Below are 22,288 nucleotides of genomic sequence, written 5' to 3'. Positions count from 1 at the left end.
GCAGCTAACACTAACCTGTCAAGTCAGCTCTTACAAGTGCTGTATTTGGTACTAAGCCTTATGTTCTCATATATTATTCCTTCTCTCCAGTTCCTGTGTTAGAAATTTTGACGGGTAATGAATGCATAAGATTCAGTGCTAGCCAAATTTACATGTCCTTTTGTGGCAGGATACTCTGAGAAATGGCATGTCTAATATGCACTGCCATTGCAAAGTGAAAATGCAGTCAATTTGGGAAGAAATGCTCAGTGTGCAGAACCAAAGCTGATATGCTGGGGTAATAAAGGAGAGTGCGTGATAGAACATAGCCTACAGTCAAGATGAGTAAGATAAATGAGAATACATTGTGGAAAGAACTGATTTTTCCTCCTAAGCAAGACTGAGATCTACAATTCCCATCATTTTATTTCCTCTTGATTTTTCATACAGGGATTTAAAAAAATGTCTAAATGGTTTTTAATGCGAATAATTGTTAAGATTAGTAATACACTTTTCTATTATTGTGACATTTCAGTGTGAAACTTTTATAAATACTATATATAATTGTTATAATCTATTTTTTGTCATTTGAAATTTTCACATAAATAGATCATTTCCCTCTCTTCTTTTTCTTCCCTATGATACCTCCCATGCAACCCTTCATTTCAATCTTCTGAATTCATGGCCTTTTTCTTTAATCTGTGTATCTTTCTAATGCCATAGCATTATTATCCAATTCATTGTCTTTATATTTTGTCTCTAAGTTTACAAATCCTCAGTAGAATATACTTATCAATAACTAACTGTAAATGCTCTAATTTGGCAAAGCATAACTTGTGGCTTCTATGTGATTAGCATCTGCAGAGGCTTCACAAAATGGGTACACCATAGGAAGGTTGGAACAAAGTACTAAATATTAAACTAAACTGGAGTTTGAGCAAAAATCTGTTTCCACAAGAAGTATGAGTTTTTCACAACCCATGTTTGACAAGTCAACGTTTTATTATTCAATAATGATTTAAAGCATGTGTGCACCCATGATTCACTTTATTGAAAGACTTTTTTCTTTTCAAACAGTTATCTAACATAAAACAAACTTCGTAATAACTGAATTTTAAGAAATATTTTAGAACCATATATAATGAATTTGAAAAGATTTTTATTATCTTAAACAAGCATATTAAGAGGAAACGGGTATTATTTACTTGTCTAAAGGCTATGAAGTCTTTAACTTGATAAATTTACTTATATATTGAATTGTTTACCATATTTATCAAGATTAGCACTAAAACTCAGCAAACCATATTTGTTTAGAAATTTCACATAGTTTTTCTAATCTTTAATAAGTTCATATAAATTTGTCCCGTTGGTACTTTAGGATTCCTGTCTGCTATTGGGTTTCTTTTTGTTTTAATTATTTTCAAACATACTTCTCTTTCTTTCAAACAAAATGCCTACTAGATTTTTATAGCTTTTCTAATTTATCGATTGTCAATATGCCACATACTCTATTACAGAATTCCTGACAACTTTGTGTAATTTGATTAAAGCTTGCTTTTGTTAACGCCAGCTTACATGAGCTCAAAATTCACTACTGGGCGTTAAAGCTATGTAAATATCAGGAAGAGAATAACTGACAAGGAAATAAGGTAAGTTGACATGATTTTTGGATCAAAACTGTGCTCTAGTATTTTCAGGAAACAGTGTTATGAAACTGTGGGAGGTAAAATGTAGGAATTTAAGAGGAAGTTCATGAAGCATTATTGCATTAAGAATATCAGAGTGAAAAGGGAATAGCACAGGTACTGTGAGGAGAGTTATTCGTGCTTCTAATATTCCCTTGACCTCATCCCAATTCCTTTTCAATTGTTTCCATGGAATCTTAATTAACTAAGTACAAATATATTATATCTGATTAGAAATCATGTATTTTCTTCATTTCCTGTTTATAACCTTAAGTTTTTGGTTGACTAATTTCAAATACTTAGCCCAAAATGAACTATGTGAGTGGCTTTAATTTATTTTTGTTTTCTTCCAAACAATTTATTTTAATGGCTGGAGAGATGGCTCAGCTCTCATGAGCACTGAAGGCTCTTTCAGAGGACTGTGTGTGGTTCAATTTCCAAGACGTATATGGTAGCTCACAACCATCTGTAACAGCAGTCCTAGGTGTTACTCTCTTCTGGCCTCCTTTGTCACAGTCATGTGTGTGGTACAAACACCCTTATCATGAATTTTTTTTAATTATAGAAGAAAATTTATTTAATTATAATTTCTTTAACAGTTCAAACCATACATATAATCTATTCTGAACATGTTCATCACCCCCAACCTTCTCTTATCCCCCTCCCAGCCTCCCTGAAACTCTCTGCTCCAATAAAAGATGCTCTAATTATTGGGTATTTGTTTTGTTTGACCCGAGATCTCCACTGTGGGCTGGGTGGAACAGTAATGGCTGCACTCCTGGAGACAATGACTCCCCTTCCCTCAACAAGGGCCAACTGCCTATAGCTCCTCACTTAGGTAGGAGTGGGGCCTCATAAGACCTTTCCCCTCCGTGATGGAATGTTGATAGGCTTACCCTTGTAAAGATCTCATGCAGGCAATTATTAGTGAAATTATTAAGGCCACTCCACATAGTTAAAAGGAAGATTTATTTAATGGTGTAACTTACAAATGAAGGGATAAGTAGATCACGGGGTTTGGGGAAGGTGTATCCCAGTCCAATGATGTTCTCTGGAGCTCTTCTTGGTTCACCTCCAACGTCCAGGGTCCCGGAACAGAGAGAGTGCTGGCCCATCCAGATCTCGGGTCTTCAGGCGCCTCCCTTGGCCCCGCCTTGTAGGCGTGACAGTTGCCGAAGTTTCAATGGGGGTTGGAACTTCCAGATCAAAGCTGGAATGGCTACCCACCTCGAGCAATCTCACTTGCTGTGAAATGATGTGTGAAGGGACTGTCTCATGCCCCAAATACAGTCAATGACCCCCCTCTCCATCATTCAGCTCTTACACTTTCCCCTTCCCAGGACTCATGAACTTTTGATAAACAGCTGTGTACCCTCCATGGGACTGGACAAGGCCCTCTGCATAAGCAAGACAGTTGTGTAGCTTGATCAACTTAAGAAGCCCTCTTCTAATAGGATCAGGATCTATCCCTGGTGCATGAGCTGTCTTTTTGGAGCCCATTACCTGTGGTAGGATATTTGGCACTGTCTTGATGCAGGGGGAGGGGCTTTACCGTCTCTAACTGCAATATTTCTTAAAAACAGAAGGCACAGTGTGGAGAACCATTTGAGAACACTCAGAAGTCACTTATTCTCAGCCATTTAACCCGATGTGATTCTTTTGCATTAGCAACCCTTGGCTGGAAAAAGAAAAGAATAAAATAAAATAAAATTAAATACAGTAAAACTTTCTCTGACCAACAAACACTACAGGCTTCTCTACTCTGGCTTTATAAACATGCATATATGCATATTCGAGTTCCCACTAGCTGTGTTTGGTTGTCTTTGTAGATTTCTCCATCATGCTCTTAAACCCCCCCCTCCCGAATCTCTCTTTGACTGGACTCATGGAGCTTGGCCTGGTGCTTGGCTGTGGATCTCTGCATTTGTTTCCATCAGAAACTACTAGAACCTACAAGATGAAGGTTCTATGATGACAAGGTATTCACCAATCTGATTACCTGGATAGGCCAGCTCAGTCACCTTCTCCACTATTACTGGTAGTCTAAGCTGGAGTTATCCTTGTAGATTCCTGGAAACTTCCCTAGTACGAGCTTTCTTCTTATCCCCATGATGTCTCCCCTCTATCAAGATATCTCTTTCACTGCTCTCTCACTCTGTTATAGGTCAATCATCTCGTTTTCTTATGTTCTCATCCCCCATCCCCTACCCTCTATTGACCTCCCCCCCCCATTTACTCAAGAGATATTATTTATTTCCTGTAGTGGGTAGCCATTCCAGCTTTGATCTGGAAGTTCCAACCCCCATTGAGGCTTAGGCAACTGTCACGCCTACAAGGCAGGGCCAAGGGAGGTGCCTGGAGACCCGAGATCGGGATGGGCTAGTGCTCTCTCAGTTCCTGGACCCTTGATGGTGGAGGTAGACTGAGCAGAGCTCCAGAGAACACTGCTGGACTGGAATACACCTTCCCCAGACCCCGTGACCTACCTATCCCTTTATTTGTAAGTTATCCACTAATAAATCTTTCTATTAACTACGTGGAGTGGCCTTAATAATTTCACCAGTAATTTCCCCTTCCCAGGACTCATGAACTTTTGATAAACAGCTGTGTACCCTTCACGGGACTGGACAAGGCCCTCTGCATAAGCGAGACAGTTGTGTAGCTTGGTCAACTTAAGAGGCCCTCTTCTATTCTAATAGGATCAGGATCTATCCCTGGTGCATGAGCTGTCTTTTTAGAGCCCATTACCTGTGGTGGGATATTTTGCCCTGTCTTGATGCAGGGGGGGGCTTGAACCTGCCTCAACTGAATGTACCAGGCTTTGCTCCCCATGGGAGGCCTTACCTTTTCAGAGGAGGGAATTGGGGGTGGATTGGGGGTTATGTCTGGGAGGGGAGTGGGAGGAGGGAAGAGAGGGAGATCTATGGTTGGTATGTAGAATGAATAAAATTTTCCTAATAAAGAGAAAAAAAATAAAATGAGCATTTGGAGGCAGCTGATAACACATTCATTTAGAAAAACATGAGGAACTTGAACCCTGGTGGAGTGAGACTCTTATCCAATCAGGTAACTTTTGTAACAGAGCAGTCTTGCTACTGTTATACCATGGGCATAACTTGCCTGGCAGCTTATTATTATAGCATTCAATGTCCATACTGTGCATGACTGCTGATGACTCCTCAACCCAGCCATCTACATAGCAACTTCTAATTCTACAGAAAATACCCAGTGGTAGTTGCCTACATGGTGTAAGCTTACAGCTCAGTTCCAACATAGTTTATCAGTATCTTGCATTTGATGTTTATGGTTTCTTCAATAATGCAATTCTAGCAGACAACCACCTTTAATTTCCTAATGGAAATTCTAGAAGTTTAGCAGCAGAAATCACCCTTAAATGGAGAAAGCACTCTTCTGGTTATTTACAAAACCATAACTCTGTACATTCTGCTTTTTCTGTTCGAAATGAATTGTTAGTCAAGTTTAATATGCCTTATAAACAAGCAAGGGAAAACTGAACCCTCGTCTTAGGATGTCACTCTCTGGATATATTATTTTTGAAAAAATAATCTTCATCCTCATGTAAATCAATCCCTTTTGCTTTGGAGTTGCACTGTTTGTCTTAAAAAGAATGAGTTGGCTCTGTTTTGTTGTCAACAACAATAACAGAAATCAATCAGTCTGTTTTTAAACTACTTACACTCTTGGCTGAGACAACAGACAATTTCAAACTTTTATAACATGAAGTGTTTCACCTTTCTTAGATAACAGTCATTCAGTTTAAGTTTTATCAGCAGTCTTTTCATTAGATCAAAACAATATTTTCTTAATCTAGTGATTGAATTGTATCTCTATATTAACTTATATAAGTCAGTTTAATTCAAATTAGATTTTATTATCAGTATGAGCATATCAGAAATTAAGTCAATAAAAATAATTCATTTTTCTGACATTTTGAATAATCCTCACAACTCTGAACCTGAATATTTTAGTAGTACAAATACTGCATTAAAGTGATAGAAATTAGCAGCTTTATTAATGTACCAAAATAGTTTTAACAAAGAATATATCAAATATAAACTTAGTGATTAAAACCTGAATGTGAGCTGGGCAGTGGTGATGCACCCCTTTAATCCCAGCATTTGGGAGGCAGAGGCAGGTGGATCTCTGTGAGTTGGAGGCCAGCCTGGGCTACAGAGTGAGTTCCTGGAAAGGCGCAAAGCTACACAGAGAAACCCTGTCTCAAAAAACCAAAACCAAAACAAACAGACAACAACAACAAAAAAACCCCTAAGAGTTATTCATTTGATTATGTGTGGGAGGGAGAATGTTAATAACAACCACAACAGAGAATTATATAGCAGATTACCAGGAACCTCACTGCATGTACTTTTGTCAATTGACCCTTGCCTAGAAAATATATGCATTAGTGTTTCATTGCTGTTCTAACAAATAATCACAAATTTAATGGCTTGAAGAAAATAAATGAATTCATTGATTTACAGGTCTTTTTTTTTTTTTTTCAAGTAGTCTTACCAGATTTGGTAAAAATGTTTACAGAATTGTACTCATCTTAGAGACTCAAAGAAAGAATCTATGTGTGCCAGCATTGTCTCTCTCTTAACTCCAAGGTTGAGCATAATTGTCTGTCCACCTCTCCTTCAATTATCAGTCTCACATTGACCGCAACTAAAGCCTTATACTGTTTTGAGAATCATGAGTAATATCTACAATCAAGGTCTTTTATCTTAAATGTATACGTAAATTTCTTTTTGTTAGGAAAAGAAATATACTTAGAAGTTCTTGGGAATTAGGAAATCAATACTTCTGGGTGTCCATTAATTTTCCAACTCTACTGGATAGCTTTTTGTTCTTAATACTTGAAAGACCTCTTTGCACAAATTCAACTACCATGGACAAAAATTACTTTATTTGAGTTTCATCTTTCCATTTTCTCTAAAGAACATGGTAATATGAATAGCTATGATTTACATTATTTAAAGAATTATAATAACCTAGAAATAATTTAAAGTTTATAGGAGTATATATATGGTTGTGGATTATAATGATGCTACTTGCACTTACCACTTCTGGAGTTTGATATTTATGGGGCTCTTGGAACTGACCCATATAGTTATCAAAGAATAAGTATACATTAAACTCTGGTGCTTATGCTGCAACAATAGAAGGCAGTTTGATAAGAAATTATATTTCAAAAACAATAACATTTAAAATAGTGTAATCTCTATTTTAGAATGAATGCCCTCGGTTTATAAATACATATTTTAGTCTACAAGATTTATGACCCATGTTAAAATATAGACAAGTTTTAGATACTGTTATGAATTTTATATATATACACACAATAACATCACATTGAGTCCTTGAATGTGTATTAAAAATATAAATGGGGGGGGCGGGATGAGGGAGGACAGGGGAATCCATGGCTGATATGTAAAATTAAATTAAATTATAAAATTAAAATAATAAAAAATATGTAAATTTAATCTTCTTTATTCTCAATAATCTCTTCTACCTTTCTTTTGTTCTTTTAAAGTTTAACACATTTTATTACCTACAAAACAACTCTTTCACAAATTTATCCTGCATAAACAGAAGCTGATATAAATACTAAGGCTCTCCTTTAATGAAATAAATATTTCCTTTACTTGATTCAGGCTTTTTGTTGTGTTTTAGCATCACGCACATTCAGATAATCTTCAGGATGGTAGAAGTAAGTAGAAATGGATAAGCTGATCTGACATTTTTGCAGTGACAGTGTTCTTTCCAGACCATTGGAATAGCCATATTTGTGAGTCTTTTTTGTATTAATTTATTTGTTTTCGTGGCCATCCCCAGAAATAGATTTAAGTCTTCACAACTCAGAAAATGGTAACAATCTTTTCTTAGTTCACAGAGTTAACAAACATTATATTTCCCAACAAATGAGCTGATTTTTTTCACTGAATTACACATTGGAAATTATACTCCATTTCTGTATAGGTGATGATGGTATTTGGAAATCATACATTGGCATTCATATCAAGACTTTCCAATCTTTTTTCCTATACACTTTTATCATTATTTCTTTGTATAATGAATCTACAATGCTGTATTTCTCATTTTAAGCCCAAGATTCATAATCCCACTCTATTCTTTCTGGAAACTGTCCTTTCTATTGGCACAGTAACCTCTATCAGATGCTTCATTTAATATATTAGCTGTTTCATTCAACCAATGGCTATCAGCCACTTATTTTAAAGAATAGCTCTTCATGTTCAGCATTCAATGGAGGCAAATGACCAGCTCTCATAGTATTCATAGTTTGTTAGACAAATTGACAACTGAGACAAACAATTAAAAGTCCTACTCGGCTGTAAAGCTTACAAACCACAACAGTGAACAGCATGTAGCAAAATATTCAAGGATGCAATACTGACAATTATACCTTGGGATAAAGAACAGACACTAACTTGACTTAAAGTTTTCTCAGTAGGAGGGAATCCATACCTGGTGCTCGCAACTGAGCTAAAATTTGGGACTGTTACAGTCATAGGTCTTAGAGGAGAACCAAATGCTGCTGTGTTAAAATCTAAATGAATGTAATCCTCCACTCTATTTAAACACCTATCATTATATCTATAATGAGTGTAGTTCTCAATGTTCATCAAAAAAGTGTCTTTTAGCAATATACAGATATCATCATGAAAATCCACAAATGGTGAAAATGCAGAGAACAACTAAATGTGGGGTGACCATCCTCTTTGATATATCTACAATCAGCCTCTATACCCAAGGATCAGGGGACACTGTGGATCAGGCAGCAATAAGATTATCAAAGCCAAATATCCATGAAATCTCAACAACATGGTAGCCTAAACAAGACCTGACAATAACAACACCAGTTGGCATGCCAGCTGTCAGTGTGGATCAGAGAAATTTCACAATGTTCCTCTGACAGATGAAGAGCTATAGGCCATTAATGAATGCCAAGAGATGGAGAATCAGTCTTCTCCAGGGATAAGACCAGTTGGTCAGACTAAACACATGTATATGTAAGCTACATAAAATGGATTCAAAAAATTTTATATGTGTGCGTGTGTTTGTGTGTGTGAGTATGTGTGTGTGTGTGTGTGTGTGTGTGTGTGTGTGTGTGTGTTTAAAAATTATAATTAAAGAATGGTCATGAATTTGAAATTGAATCAGGGTGGACATGAAGAGCATTGGAAAAAGATAGGATGAAATTTATGTAATATAATAATGATATATGAAAGTCTCAAAATATAATAAAATAAATATTTTATTAATGCTCTTTTGCAAAAAATAAAATAAAATACCAACAGAACTACACTTGTGTAAAATATTTGCAATAAAATAGAGTCTTACAAACAAACACAACTAAAAATCCTAAAACCCAGGTTCCAAACAGCCAGCTCATGCACTAAGGACAGGTTGAGCTGAATCCCCAGGGGAGTCCTTGCCCTGGAGGAGATGGGAATGGAGGCGTGGGTTGGGGGAGGGTGGGAGGGGAGGGAGGAGGGAGGACAGGAGAAACCGTGGCTGATATATAAAATTAAATTATATAAAAAACTTCTAAAATCCCTTATAAAATGTCCAGGCAGGGTTTGATCAAGAACAACTTAAATTCTCTCATCATCAGTCAGCAATTTGTTCTTGTACAGAGACTTTGGAGACCGAAGCAGTTGTCTGAAGAAGTAATACAAAAATCTTGAGAAGCCTGGACATGTTTAAAACAAGGAAGGCTCTCTCTCTCTCTCTCTCTCTCTCTCTCTCTCTCTCTCTCTCTCTCTCTCTCTCTCTCTCTCTCTCTCTCTGTGTGTGTGTGTGTGTGTGTTTTAAATTAAAATAGAATACAGATGGTAAAGTTTCAGGATTACAGATAGATGATAGATAAATAGATGATGATAAACATGATAGATAATAGATAGATAGTTATACAGACAGATAGATTATCCATCTTAATGTTTTGTGACAGTCCTAACTACCAAAGTACCTGAATTATGAATGCATTCAATGCAAATTAGTTCTTGGCCAGTTACATTGAGAAAAAAACTCTTTTCAGCTTTTCTAGAATAAAGGATTGGATCTATAACTTTTATGAAAAGAAAACATACAGGAAGAGTATCATTACACTTGTGCCTTTACAGTTTGGTAGTGTTGTAGAAGCTTATAGAAGAAAGTAATTTTCCCAAAGGAAATTTAGAAGAGAAAAACAAAGCTTTTAATCAGTCGGATTGAGACATATTGAAATAGAGGAAGAGAGAACAATTTAAGAGATGGAAATTCTTGAGAGAGAAAAAAAATGGCGTTAATGATTACAATAATTTATATGCAAATATGGGTAAGGGTGTCCATGAAGGAGATTTCTTCTGCAGCACCAAAAATTTATATTCATGCTGGCCCAAATGATAAGAGAGCTTAGGAACTCACATAACCAGAGCAAACAAAGTCCAGTGAGGAGAAGTAGAGGTATTAATTACATTTCCATGCAAATCTCTTAGAATGCCAGATCTGCGTTCAAATGGGTCACTTTCATGGCTATGATGGCACCTATTACTCTCTAAAGCACCAGAACTATTAGCTGTTTATCTCTAGAAAAGTGACATTGGAAACTCCACACTGAACTATTCATTATGCATTCTTCTTTTTCTAGTCTTCTTGATTCAAATCGGATCCCTTGACTTTCCAAACTAGTCACTGTGGCTAAAATAATCTCTCATTGATTTGCTTAAAAATAAAGCATGGAAAAGAACCATGCACTGAAGATAAGAAAAAGGCAGGGAATTGACTGAAGTTGGAGGAAAAGATGACCTTGGGGCAGAGAGAGAGAGAACATTGAAGTACTGACAGAGAGAAAGGACTAGTTGTGTTTCTGTGCAAATGGACACCATTAAGCCGAAATGAAAAGCAGTTTGTGGAAAACAGTGAGGTATTTTAGATGTGTCAGATGTAAAAGTAAAGATAAGTGATGATATGATTGACCGGATGATGCAGGGTTTTTATTTGTTTGTTTGTTTGTTTGTTTGGTTTGGTTTTCCGAGACAGGGTTTCTCTGTGTAGTTTTGGTGCCTGTCCTGGATCTCACTTGGCTGGGATTAAAGGTGTACGCCACTACTGCCAGGCTAATGATGCAGTTTTTAAGATAGATTCATAATAAAGGGTGCATCTTGATATCAGAGTAGATAAGCCTTGGCTCACTGGTCTGAGGAATCAGAGGGTATACTGTTAGGAAAAAAAATCTCCTTAGTCTTTGAATATAAGGAATGGAAGAAATTAAAAGAGATAGTATCAGGTCAGGATAGTTTTGAAAAGAAATGATGAGGCCTTGAACAATAGAAAGAAAGAAGAAATACTTTTCTAGTTATGGAATGGTTCAGAGTAGCTTCACTGAATATGTTCCTAATAATGAATGTAATATAATTAATGATGTACATAAAATACACCTATATACAGATGTTTAAAATGGTGACAATTATAATATAGTATGGCTTTAGTCAATTTTGGCTCTATTTATTAAAATGTCAAAAGTAAGGTTCATAGCAAACCACATAAATGTATTTTTTCACAGTTCTGGGGCCTTATAATCCCAACTTTAAGATAGTACAGATTTGGTGTCTTGTCTAGGCTTACTTTGTGCTTCCTAGAAAATATCTGGTTCATGAAAATTGTTTAGCGTTTCCTGTTGTAGGATAAAGCTGGTTTCCCAAGGTATAAATCCTTTTTATGATGACTCCATTACTTTCCAAAAATGCTATTTCCCAATTCCATCACATCGGATATTAGATTTCAGCACACAAATTTGTGGGTGGCACACATATCTGATAAAAGCAAATACACATTTAAGGGCAAGATGAAGTTTTAACTTGTTGCTGTGCTTGCAAATAAAATATAAGACTGCAGATTTTTCACTTAGCCTATTGTTAGATGTACTTCTTTGCTTTCAAGTAATATTTGAATAACAATTACAATAAAATAATTACCTACTCCCCTTATAGCACACACACATATCATAGCTTTGAAATAACAATATCAATTTGCCCATCAGGATTTTTTTTAAAAAGGAAATTTTATTGTATTAGACACAATACCATGACCAAGGCAACTTGTAGAAGGAAGACACTATATGGTCTTATGGTTCAATACTCCATGTTGGCAAGGGAGGTATGGCAAGAGGCAGCTTGATCAGGAAGAGGGACAAACAAACTTGTACCCTGGCACAGGAAGAGAAGAGAGTGTACTGGAAATAAGAGAGACTGAAGAATCCCACAAACCTCCTCTAGCTTTGTTCATCAAAACTCCATCCCCTAAAAGTTCCTACACCTCATTAAAATGCACCACCAACCAGGGACCACTTGTTCAAATCCACAAGCCTGGGACAGATATGAGTCCGTCAGATCACCATCCTGATAACAGATGAGGTTTGCGCAATGGTTTTCTTCAGGATTTATTTTAAAATGTTTGCATGTGTGAAACTCATTTCTTTTGTGCATGGTTGCATCATCAAGGTAATGTACAATATTTAAATCTTTATTTTTACTTCATCCTTGAGGAGAAAGAAATTGCTCACTAATTTTAGTTATACAAAATGCTTTTATAAACTTCATGTTTATTTGAAAGATACTTAGGTAGAGATTATAACTATTTTTCTTACAACATTTGATGTCTGTGTGTGCATATTTAGTTCCTTTCCCTTAGCCCTCCTATACTCATATTTTTACAATTAGTTTTCTTCAGCTGTTTTTGCTTTGAAAATATTAGCAAATGGATATGTTTATGTACTAGACTATATTGACCACATATATTTTATTTTAGGAGACAAAGTGTTGTTTAAATACTATAAGTTTTTTTGAAAGAATTAGGAAATAAATGTGTTAAGAAAAGAAAGAAATGAAACAATATATCAGTAAAATACTAATTGTTCTCTATTTTTTGGACTAATATAGTAAATTTAATGTAGGAAATTGATATTTTACAGCATGTTTTCACATAAAATTATTTTTTGTTGCAATTATTTCTCCTTATTAAAACTGAGTGTAAAGAATAAAAAAAAATTATCCCTTTATTGGGATACCATCATTGTCAAATCTCACACTGCCTCCGCTCCAGTGCACCTAAATTACTAAATGTGATGTAATGGGATGAGCAGTCTAATAGATGTGAACAAATGTATCTCAACATGATGGCCATGAATTATGGGGTAGCTTTCACACGCGCCTGAGTGTGCCACTTAATTAAAACTTGGCCTGTGTCCAGTTGTTCCCGCTGACATCTTCTACTTGCTGTGATCTAAGTCTTTCTAACCTGGAATGATTCTGCATGTCAATTACTTAATATTCAAATATTAAATATTTACCTAAAAATGATCTGAAACTATTGTACTTATTGTATTTAATTGTGACATAAGAGGAAGATATATTGATTATTTTATTGAAATGCATTATTAACCACACTATAGAAATCAAAAATTCCCTCTTATCATATGAATTTTTGGTGGTGAATCTGTGAAATATGATTAACAAGAAAGTAAATTATCCTTCAACATGTGGAAAATATCTTTTGTCTCTTTCCTATTCTTTATTGTAGGTCTACTTACTTTGAAAATTATCTTTTTTGCTTTCCTCTTTTTCTTTTCTTTTCTAACTCCTTCATTTCTCCTCTTCTTTTGGCTCTGTGGTATCATTGTTTTTGTAGGCTAACTTCAGGTTCTTCTTGTAACACATTTAAATGAATTTATTTAAAACAGTGTGACAAGTGATATTCAAGATGCAGTACTCTAAGGCATAAAAGTCAGCAATGAATAATAACTATGGAAGATGAAAGAGAAAAGTAAGTGAGGCGAGAGGAGGCTAGTTCGAAAGATAGAGAGAGTAAGGATCTATGACATAAACTATGCAGGAAATTTGAAGGAAGTATACCAAGAATACTGACTTAAATTGATGAGAATTTAATGAATGTAACTTTCTATGTCAAAACAGAACTTACGCGCTTCTTAGTTGTCAAAAGGATAGGGTGTCTTTTGTCCCAAGGAGTTGGTGGTACTCCTAGTGACAATGTGTATTAACTCTCAAATTAGCCTCATCTGACAGCTTGTGATTTGTTAAATTACATGCTTGCTAAAATAGAGAGCACATAAAGGAGTTAGTCAAGAGGCTTCAGTGTTGCTCATCTGAATAAAACAATCAGACTAAAATCATTTTCCCCAGTAGGTCCAAATCGCTGTAAATTGAAAAAAGTAAAATAAAAATAAAAACTAAAAATGAAACATGAGTCATTTTGCTACTGTTATATATATTCAGGTGTGTGTGTGTGTGTGTGTGTGTGTGTGTGTTACATTTATATATCTGGGTACATCTGCCACAATGGGCATGTAGAAGTAACAGGACTACTTTCAGGAGTCATTTTCTCCTTCCACCATGTAGATTCCTGTGATCAAACCTAGGATGACAGGCTAAGCAACAAGTACCTTTATCTGCTGAGTCATTTTGTCTGATCAATGAAACAGTTTTCTTTTTTTAACTTTTGAACACTTTTCCTTATTTTTTAAAAATTTAATTTTTAGATCAAAAAATATAAGGATTTGAGAAAGGGATAGCTGGCCATGCTTTCCTAATCTGCCTGGTGCTGGTGAGGGTGGGGGAAAGACGTTCCACCCCCAATCCCAGCCCTTGCCACCTGCATATGTTACGGAATGAAATGTTCATTACAGCTATCACACATGATAAAGAGCCAAAGAGCAAAAAATCTTTTAAGACATGTTTTGAGTCTTAGTCCAGGGAGGTTATATAATACTAAATATTATTTAAGTATTTTTTCAAGTTACTTGAAAATTCCATAAAAATACCACTTTATTGGTTATCAGTCATAGAATATAGAATACAATAACCTACTTTCCAATGGAAATGTTACTTTAACTTTTCAGTTCTCTCTTTTTTTTCATGTATAATTCTATTCTTATTTATTTTACAAATATGTTTATGTTGATTGGCAATATATAGTAACCATTTTCACAATGCTTCCTTTTTCAGCTTTTTCATTAGTTGAAACGAATATTAAATTATTAAATGGTCTTTTGATAAAAAAATACCCAGAGCTTGATATTGGGGTGAATGCTGAAAGATCAGAGAGAAAAAGGAACAAGCCAACTCTTACCTCTAGGATCCCTCAGCCTGAGAAGCTTTACTTAGCTGAAAGACTTTAGTTCCGATCTCCTCATGCCTTATATATCTTTCTCCGCCCATCATATCACTTCCTAGGATTAAAGGCATGATGCTTCCCAAGCAAAGGCATGCGAGCTTAAGTGCTGGGATTTAAGGTGTGTGCCACCACTGTCTGGCTCTGTTTTCTCTCCTAGACTGAGTCAATCTCATTAGTTCAGGGTGGCTTTGAACTCACAATGATCCAGATGTATCTCTGCCTCTTGAGTGCTAGGATTTTTTTTCTTTATAAAGAAAAATTGTTTTCATTCATTTTACACATCAATCAATGATCCATCTCTTCACTCGTTCCGTTCCCCCAGCCTGCCCCCAAACCCTCCCATTCCCGCCCCCCAACAAGAAGGCAAGGACTCCAATGGGGAGGCACATCCAGTAGAGGCAAGTCCAAGCCCTTCTGCCTGCCTCAATGCTGCATCATAGGTAGTGGGCTCCAAAAAGCCCCCTTATGCACCAGGGATGGATTCTGGTTCTACCGCCAGGGGACCCCCTAAGCAAATCAAGCTACATAATTGTCTCACCACGTAGAGGGTCTAGTCTAGTCCCATGCAGGCTCCACAGCCCAATTTTCATGAGTTCCCACTAATTTGGTTTGGCCTTCTCTGCAGGTTTCCCCATCATGTTCCTGATGCACTTGCTTGTAGAAATCCTCTTCTCACTCTCCTACCGGACTCCTGGAGTTCTGCCTGGTGTTTGGCTGTGGATCTTTGCATGTGCCTCCATCAGTCACTGGAGAACAGCTCTGTGATGACAGTTAGGGTATTCAACTATCTGATCCCTAGGGCAAGCCAGTTCAGTTCAGGCACCCTTTCCACTATTTCTAGTAGTCCAGGCTGGGTTCATCTTTGGGGAATCCTAGCAACTCTCTAGCACTGGGTTTCTCTCTATACCCATGATATCTCCCTCCATCATGGTATCTCTCTCATTGCTTTCCCATCAAGTGCTAGGATTAAAGGCATGTGACACCAATGCCTGGCATCTATGTTTTATCTATTGGCTTGTTCTGTTCCCTGATCTTCAGGCAAATTTTATTAGGGTACACAGTATATCACTACAAATTAGACCCAGTGCATACACACAAAAATATCTTTTATACTTTGACCATAAAGAACTTTAATTATGGAGATTGCTTTTGCCTTGTTTACTGAGTATTATGCTGTGTTTAGTAATACTCTTATGGCATTTTGTTAAATTCCAGTGTGAAATGCAGAGGCATTTAACCAAGAAAGTTAAAACTTGATTAGTGTAAATTTCATGAGTCATGAGTCATAGGAGAATGACAACAGAAAATCACATATGAGGAAGAAGTAAACAAGTCATAGAAGTTATAATATGAGACTTTGCTCCTTCCATTATTTGAATTTTATTTATAGCAGTAATTATATTCAAACATTAGATTCCTAACCTTTAGGATAATGTGTGATATAGTCAAAGACGGGCAATGAAGAAGTAATTTAAGGTAAAATTCAGCCCTTACTGTGGAGCCTATCCAATGTGATTGGTGTATTTGTTGCAAGAGGATCTTCACATCTACAGAGACACAAAACTGCTAAATGCACAGAGGATATCCTAGAGCAGGAAACAGAAAAGGGCCATACGTGAGCCAGGGAGAGAGGCCTCAGAAAAATTAACTCTCTCTACACCTTTATTATGACTTGTAGCCTCCAAAACTCTGAGAAAGTGTTTCATTTTTAAAAGCTACTTAGATTGTGACATTTTTAAAGGTCAATACAGATGAGCATGGTCTGGGTCTGTTGAATGGAGCATTTTACTAAGAGTAGGGACCATATCAGGGTCATGATATCCTTCTCAATATTTATTATCCCTTAACTTGTAATATTTGAGATATTTTTTGCCACTGTAATGTTCTCAGGATTGTAACCTGTTAAACCTGGTACACTCCTTTTTGTTTCTTGCTTTTGCAAGAAGCTTGATTCACATAGATCATACCTGTGGCACTCTGCAGGCTGCTCACAGAATATGTTATGGAGCTCCAAACTTGGACAGAATATCAGCCACTGTCTTGTGCAAATCATATTCTGAGATTAAGCTCTTCCTTTTTCATGATTTCTAAACAAAGTTCAATACAATACACTCTCAACATAATACAAATTTAATTAATTTAAGGACCTATGCATTGGCATATTTGTGAAATTTATTCTTGGCTGCTTGCTGATATTTTACCATAAAGGATTCTATATTGAAATATATCAATTAAGAATTTTTAAATTGTTAATTGATTTTTTAGCACCCAAGTAAACTGTCACATGGCAGGCCTTCTTGAAAAAAAGAGACCTTATTTCCCTAAGAAAATGTTAATAGAGAACACAAGTCTCCCCCCCTCTTTCTCTCTCTCCCTCTCTCTGTGTAAAAATTGTATTCAGTTATTCAAAAGGCCTTTTTTTTAACAGATGTTGTGTGAGAGTCAGATGTGTGTGTGTGCTCTAGGTTTTATTTCATATGTAGTTTAGGAAAGCTGGTTTATTAGAATCATGTATGTGGATAATTGGAAACTATATACATATTCTTAAAAGAATGTAGAAGACACACATGGAGAAATTTTGACACTGAAACATTTTTGATTCAAAGATAATCTTTGAGTAATTATATATCTAAATTATTTATTTATTTTTGTCTTGCTGAAGTTTGAACCTAAAGCCTTGAACAAACTAGCCAACTAATATCAATTAGGCTTCATGCATCCCTAACCCTTAGGGAAGCTTTCAGAATCATCATTGTTTCTGTGATAAATGACCCCTTTGTTGAATAAAAATTCAGCAGAAATGGGACAAGCCAAGACATTATATTGAGAAAGAATGTCTATGTCACATTATTTAATCATAAACTTGATGGTGAAAAGCAAATAATGTCCAAACTAAATTCTCTCATGGTAAAATTTCTCCTGTAAAACCTTAGTAACCGTGGAATTGATAAGCATGATCATGCCAACTGACATTTGGCACAGATTGCTTCAATCTACTCATTCCAAAATTGTATCAAGAGGTTTGTTTCTGGCTAAGTTCATTAAAATCTCATTCACTATGAAGAGTCTTAAGTCATCGAAGACATTCCTTTTCTGTCAGATTTCCAAGCCTCTGTTTCATGCTATCTGTGGAATGAATGAGGCAAATATCTCTGGTAGAGACCAAGCCTTTGCCTGCCTCCCAGTCTTGCTTGAGTGTGAACTAATTCTGCAGTACTTGGGCAAAGCTTATGAACTTTTTGGGGTACACTTATTTACTTCACCTGAACATTTAGAAATTAAGCAAGGAAAGTCCTGCAAATAAGCATCACTATTTACATTCCAAGTTAATGTTGGAACATGTTGCTTTAGTAGTTTCAGTAGTTTGTACTTTTTTCCCTGAACACAATGTCTTGATTTCTTAGTGATAACAAATCTCTGCCAACAAAAATAAAGTGGAATTTATCATGAAATGCGTGTTAGTTTCAGAGTTAAGAACACAGAAAACATCAAGTTAGCAAATTCTATTATTCTCAGCACATGGTCTTATTATTTAATTTAGCATATGCAACATTGCTTAATGACCAAGGTGTTTATGCTTTCTTTTTATAAAAATTATGCTCTTCAATGTAATGAAATATATCAGTCTTGCACAGTCAGTGCTTTATGAATTGCTCTCAGTATACTCCATGTCAATCATTGGCTACATAATAAAAGACAGCTCTTCAGCTTTAAGGCTAGATCGTTTATCTGGAGCTCACTGATGTGTTATTAATTCAATTGGATGTCTCTCCCCACCCACAGTTTGTGAAGGGGAAGATGCAAACATTTTTCTTCATTGGTAGTGGCTGAAGATGCATCAATATGACAAAAAAGAAACATGGTGAAAAATCACAATGTTTCTCTCCCTCAAAGGAAAAAAAATCATCGTCATATTTATAACATTTCTTTTATCTCAAAGGTGTCTCCAACCACTTTAGAAATTTAAAAAATGATGTGTTTATCTAGATTCATATATTCACTCACTGAAACAAAACCATATTTAACAGTTCATGAGGATAAAGGGCCCCCAGGACAGGTGTGTTAGATCTATGATTACATCTGAACAACTGTAAAAGAATAATGTTTATTCTAAAATACTCACACTAACATGTGCATCTATTACAGACTCTCAGTTCTGGACTCGTTTCATATGCACCATATGATGGATACACAGATGAAAGTGTTGATGAAGCATCACAGCATAATGGGACACACCATCAGCTAATGGAAATGACAGCATGCCTGTTAATAAGGGCATTAGTAACCATCTGAAATTATCTACTAGTTAAGTAGTTAAGACTAGTTAATATTCTTCATTGTTTTGCATATTTTAAAATAATTGAATATTTAAGATATTACATTATACACCTATCACATACCATAAGCATAAATATTATTTCCAAAAGAGCAAGAAGCACTAACATGCGAACTCCCAATATCCTCATGCATAGTACCTGGGTGACTCCAATATCAATATGATGGAAAGTCTACCATGAAAACTAATAATGCTTGCATGATTACAAGTATTCAGAGTTTTTCAATGTACATATTTATATCCATTTGCATGTCTCTTCTATAAATATTTGTAGTTTCTCTGTGATTTAACTTCTCTTTTGTGTTATTATTTACCTAATGTGTATATCTGATACAAATTTGTATTTTATGTGTACTTCAACTAATAATGTTATTCATTTCACAGCCATGAGTAGAAAAAAAAGAAAGAAAAACTATGAAAGTATTCCCCAGTCAATGGAAGTTCCCAAATTTGATAAGTTGTTTCATAACCAAGTTTAATTGATTCATTTCTTCATTAATGAAACATTTATTGAGCATTCACTAGGTTTCACTTTAGGTATTTGACATTTTAAAAGTAATATGCTCCTTATAGCCATGGAGCTCAAACTCCTGGGGTAGTAATGAATGTGGAAGTCATAGGAAGAGGTTCACACAGATATCAAACAGGCAATTCATAACACTAGAATATAATACTGGGACAATTTAAAAGAGAAGGTGATATCTGAGTGGGACCCAGAAAATTAAGTATGAAATACTAGACACAGTGTACATTATATAGGGGTTCTTAATATCTATTTCCAGAACTGATATGCACAAATACCAAAATCAAAAGTATAGATTACTCTGTGAGTTTCAACAAAGCGGAAGTAAAGGAATTTTCTAATATGTATAGTCCCCCATTCAAATCTACCTAGCATTCAGCTACAAATTGCTTTTCATAGCAGGGACTTCTTGCTTTCAGACCTACAGCACTTGTCCATGCCACAAACCCATTGATGTTTAGCAACACATATATGATCCACTTCACTTTGGGATGAGTTCTTTTATCCCTGGTCCTTGTCTTAATCTTGTGCTGTAAAGTTCTGCTGATGAGCATGTCCATCACGCATTTTCCACAGCCCGAGCCTGTGAGAACTAGCACATTTCCTTTTTCTTTCCTGGAGTTCTTATTCCATCCTCATTTCTGGATACTGCCATAGTCTTAGTTTCCTTCACTGTTTCTTCTAGCCAAGAGCAAAAATTCACTGGACCTTGTAACTCTCTGCCTTTGATGGAAACAGTCATCACTTCTTCCTTTATGTTATGTTATGCTATTCTCAACACTAAGGAAAGCTTCCTGCTCTAATCTGCTTGGTACTTTGTTGTGATAGAGAAGCTGAGCTCTTTGTGCCTGGCTTTTTTTTCCCTCTTGGCTTATTTCACTCCCAGGAAGTGCTTTCATTCCCTATCTTAACATATTACTGTCTGACCACACATCAACCATGCTTTGCTGGACAACACTGTAATAACAAAATTAATAGAAAAAAAAAAACTTTGGAAAATGTTATGAGCTGACCTGCAATTCCCCTTATACAATATGCTGAAATGCCTGCAGTACTTCATGACATGACTTGTCTTAGAAGCAGAATATACTTAGTATTCTCAGAGGTAACCAAATTGGAATGAGGTCCTTCGGAATGATCTTCCCCCACTGTGATTGCTGCCTTTTTAAAATGCAGAATACAGATAGATATGCACAGAGGGACTGTAATATGTGGTGAGGCAAGAACCTTGTGTGAAAAAGGAAGGAAGTCATGGGAATGATGCACATATAGACCAACTGCTTTCAGCAAAACTTCAAAGCCAAGGTGGAGCCACTGAACAAATTCTTCCACAGGACAGTCAGGGAAATCCTAAATCTAAAACACCTTCAATTTCACCAGCCTCCACGTTGTTGAAGGGATGGCTGAAGCCACCATGCTTATATTAGTTTGTTGAGGTGTAGGAAAATATTTGGAAGACAACCCAAGTTCCATTTTCTCTTATTCAATGTGGGTTGCTGTTCATGTAGGTAAAAGAAATGTATGTTTTATTCTCTCTCCATTAGATGTAAGACTGACAATTTGGACTGAGTATTTCTTCTAGAAATGGTTCCAAATTTTGGTTCAAATTAGGATGTTCTGACAATACAATTATGGGATAACATGGTTATATAACCATTATGTGTTTCAATTTCCATAAGTATCCATGATTTTCTATACATATTTACCACTGCATTGTAAAATAAACTTTGTGAAGTGTGTATCCCTAGGCTAATGCTAGGATTCTAAACTGTTCAATACATTTGGAAGAATCCGTACTTTGCTCTTCCTTACAGCTCTACCCCACTGCGTTGTACCCTGGAGGAGTAATGTTAATTTTTCCTTAAAAAGGGCATTCAAAATGGAAAATACACTGAAATTATTGAATAAATAATTCTTTGTTTTAAAGGAAAACATGAAAATAGGTACCATAGTGTAAACACAGAGAAATTGATATATTTTTTCTTTAAATAATATATCTTCATATATGCACATGTTTTTGCAAAATCCCTGGTATTTGTGATCATGAACTTTAAGTAAGGGTAGATATATTTTACAGAAAACTACCAATGATTATGGATTTAAAATTTATGACAGCTTGTTTACTTCATGAATATTAATTATGGTTTTAATCTCAGTTCACATTAATATTACTGAAAGCAAAGTGTTCATTATTACATTGTTTTACCTTACATCATAATATTTTCCTAGAATCAGGAAATTTAGCTTGTTTTAAAATATATTAATCTAATTAGAGCCAAACATTATTTTGAAGTTAGTAATAAGAATATTGAAACCCCAAATGCTACACAATAAAAGCCTTTATATACTGTAATAGTGCCTATTATAACTACTATAATAATAACAAATGACTGTGCATAGTTTCTTATAGGAATTATAAAGTAGTTTATGAAATAATTTTATCAAAGTATATCACTGATAATGTCTATGTGAACATTAACATTGTTCAGATACACCTTATCTGTTAAATGTGAATAACTATATTGACTTAGAGATATTTTAGAGAATGTCAGT

This window comes from Peromyscus maniculatus, chromosome 12, assembly GCF_049852395.1.
Source record: "Peromyscus maniculatus bairdii isolate BWxNUB_F1_BW_parent chromosome 12, HU_Pman_BW_mat_3.1, whole genome shotgun sequence".
Lineage (NCBI taxonomy): Eukaryota > Metazoa > Chordata > Mammalia > Rodentia > Cricetidae > Peromyscus > Peromyscus maniculatus.
The sequence above is the reverse complement of the archived record's forward strand: the minus strand, read 5'-3'. Positions refer to the sequence as shown.